We start from the raw sequence: 3,680 nt of genomic DNA, 5'->3' as shown, positions 1-3,680 counted from the left end.
CGTCTTGATTCGAAAATTTTCAGTCTCGAAACTCTTATTCTCAAACACAATTCTTGAATGCTAAGAATAATTTCATTTACCTTTAAACCGGTTAGCACTTCCTTTAACTTTTTGGTAATCTTTACTCCCATGATGAGCTATTTGCTCATGCTCTGTGCTGATACTTTACAAGCTGCCGTAAATTGCCAAAAAAATCTGAGTGAAATTGACAAAGACCGAACATGCGATTTTTGAACTGATGCTTTAGTTCAGTAATGAGCAAAAAGCTCACACTTCTCTAAAGGAGCGCAAAAAAATATTTTTTTTTCAGACTCTATTTAGAATGAAACTGTCAAATATTTTTATAATTTGAAACATAGATAAAATTATTTGAAGATAGCAAAATTTTTATTCAATGTTTCCATTTAAAAAAAAATAACATCATTCTAAAGTGAGAGTGAGCAAGATGTTTATAATCGAAGTGCTGACGGAATAAGAATTTTATATTCTTGGTTTAGGAAAAAGTTTTTTCATTTGAAATATCAAAAAAAAAAAACTTGAAAAAAAACATTAATTCCATTCTAAAACGTATTTCAGGTTGATTTTCTCTGATACAGAAAATATAAAAAATCCAAGAATTTTTGGTATTTTTGAAAAAAGTCGGTAATATCTTGAATCAATGTTTCCAATTCCCTTAATCCCAGAGAAAAAAAATTCCTGGATGGACGGAAAGAACAAGATTACACTGGATATCATTCCAGATTATACTCAGCGACATCTGTAGTGAAAAAAAATTTCAGATAGTAGCTAGTATAATCGAGATCATACTGAGTGATAACTGGATTATACTCACTGTAACTTCTCATTTCCCCCAGTAAAATCTCAAATTATGCCGCGTTATTTTCCACTGGATATAATCTCGGATTTTGTAGAATTTGGATTATACTCAGTAGAATCTTAGATTATACCCAGTGATATCTCCGTGATTTTTTTCTAGCGCCTGTGCACTTAGAATTACCATATGACGATGAACAGGTTAGATCTTATTGTTACAAGTCTAAACGTAAAAACATACGTCTTGTACACGATTTTTACATACCTTGTAATTTTAATAACTATAACGGTTATAAAACATATTATTACATAGCACAAAATATAGATGTTCACACACTAATTAATGCACCGATTATATTTTTCTAATGTTCAATATAGGGATGACTGACTATAATTCACAAATTGTAAACAGCACTTCACGTGCAGGCGCTAGAAGGAAAATGGTGCAGATATCATTGGGTATCATCCAAGATTCTACTGAGTATAATCCAAATTCTACAATATTGAATTATATCCAATGGAATCTTACGCGGCATAATCTGAAATTTTACTGGGGGAAATCAACAGACTCGATAGAGTCTGGCGCCAAGTTCCGTTCTCAAGCCAGACTACCGAGTGTGTATATACAGTAAGCAGAACAGTTTTTTGAGGTTACAAATTTTTTTTCAAATTTATTTTGATTTTTTTTTTATATGATATTTTATAATAGTAGTTCATGCTTTTTATTTATTACTTGATTATTATCAATTATCTTTATAATTTCTATTTAAAATTATTAAAAATAATCAGCACAAACTATAGCGACCCAGATTTTTAGATTTTAACTTTTTTCTTATGTAAAAATCGGACGGCCAGAGCTAAATAATATAAGGATGCATGCTAATCTTATAATAGATAGGAAACTACAGTGAAAAAAAGATATTTGACAGCTTGCAATTACACACGCCAGGCGGCGCAAGAATAACTTTTACATGAACTATAGCTTAAGAAGGGTTTACATTTTTTCTCTCTCTCGCCCTCTATTGGACAAACGAAAGTATCTCTGTCATACATGTACAACAAATGGAATCTTAAAACGCATTTTATGCATAAATAAACGAAAATTTTCCAAAAAAGCACTTCGCTCTTCGATAGATAATTTAATTATCTATCGAAGAGCGAAGCGTTTTTTTTTTTCGAAATTTTATCACATACATGAGAAAAACACGTTTGAAAATCAACTATAAACCTCTCTTAAAGGGGATAGTTTGCCACCGGAAATGTATTAAATTAAAATTGTCAATTTTTATTATAATTACAAAAAATACTGAAATCCGAACAAAAACAGTTTCACTGTAAAAAAAATCACGCCAAGTCCACGTTCATAAGACTATTAAGAAAAAAAAATTTTATTTCTTTACAAAAAGATATAAAATAAAAATTTAAAAAATCCAAGTAACCGATATGGTTGTATGTGATTTTCGGAAATTAAAAAAAATTTTGTTGTAAATTTAAAAATTAAAAGAAACAATTTTTATTTTATATCTTTTTGTAAAGAAAAAAAATTTTTTTCTCTTAATAGTCTTATGAACGTGGACTTGACGTGATTTTTTTACAGTGAAACTGTTTTTGTTCGGATAGGAGATTACAATGAGTATGATCCAGATATCACTCAGTATAATCTGAATTATACTAGCTACTATCTGAAATTTTTTTTCACTACAGATGTTGCTGAGTATAATCTGGATTATACTAGCTACTATCTGAAATTTCTTTTCGCTACAGATGTCACTGAGTATAATCTGGAAGTTATCCAGTGTAATCTTGTGCTTTCCGTGTACAGTATAGGTTATCTTATTTGAAAATAGCAAAGCGTTCCGTTGAATTCATAAAATTCTTGGGTAAAGAACTTATCTTTCTTTATCATCGAGTTTTGTTTTTTCAAAAGTAGATTTCTTGAATTAAGATAACTTAATATCTTGAAATAAGAGTGGAATTTTGAAAAGAAAATTTGTCTTGAATCAATTATTTTTTTTTTTTCAATGTATATGAGCCGTGAAGAAATTTTCTGTTATAGCTTGATATGCCCTTACATAATTTTTTGATCAAAGCTAGTGTTTAAGATCTCCAATGGAGGGCGTATGATCGCTAAATCCTTTCCTTTCAAGGCAAATATTTTTCTAATAATTCAAACAATTTAAATATAATTTTCATCTCTTATAAATAATCTGACGTTTCATCTTATAAAGAGAGTCACTACGACACAACTGTGCTCTCGATACGGAATAACATCTATGTAAACATAATAATAATTAGATTGAAATGTTAAAGTTCAAGAGTGGAATTTCATAATCTGGATAGTGATTGTCAGTTTCTTATCCAACGAATTCCTCAACGCTTTATAGCATTTCAAGTTGGTAATGAGATCCCGAGTTACTTGTTATATAGTGAACGAAGGCTTTGAGATAAAATGACATAATATTGTGTAATAAAGTACACTAACTCGTGGATTAAAAGTTATATAAAAATGAAGATGCCTGATACTCTTTGAAGTTGAGTAAAAAATTCTTACCAACTTAATAAATACTTAATAATACTCTATCCATTTTATATATTTCATAACTTCTAACTTTTATTTATTGTTGTTGTTTTTTAAAAAAAGTGACAAACTTATTTATCATTTAAAAGCTTGAAAAAAATATTTTAGATTATTAATTTAAATTTCGAGCTTTATCAAAGCTGTGAAAATTTTTTTTATTAAAATCAAATTTACTTTTTCTTATTTTTGACTTTATTAATTCTGCAAAACTAAAATACAGCTCGAATTTAGTAGGAATATTAGTCTACATTTTTCATAACAGGTTCAGTATTATCGCAAAAAAAATAGA

At 28.7% G+C, this 3,680-nt stretch overlaps 1 long non-coding RNA gene across 1 annotated transcript; it reads left to right on the top strand.

Annotated features, from left to right (window-relative positions):
* The first annotated feature begins 712 nt into the window (after positions 1-712).
* On the top strand, positions 713-2,634 carry LOC123275522. The gene is made up of 2 exons (XR_006511700.1): positions 713-833; positions 2,529-2,634. It is a non-coding gene; the product is annotated as an uncharacterized LOC123275522 (long non-coding RNA).
* The last annotated feature ends 1,046 nt before the right edge of the window (positions 2,635-3,680 follow it).

Source organism: Cotesia glomerata, linkage group LG2 (genome assembly GCF_020080835.1).
Source record: "Cotesia glomerata isolate CgM1 linkage group LG2, MPM_Cglom_v2.3, whole genome shotgun sequence".
Classification (NCBI taxonomy): Eukaryota; Metazoa; Arthropoda; class Insecta; order Hymenoptera; family Braconidae; genus Cotesia; species Cotesia glomerata.
Note: the sequence above shows the minus strand (reverse complement) of the source record. Positions and strands in the feature narration are given on the sequence as shown.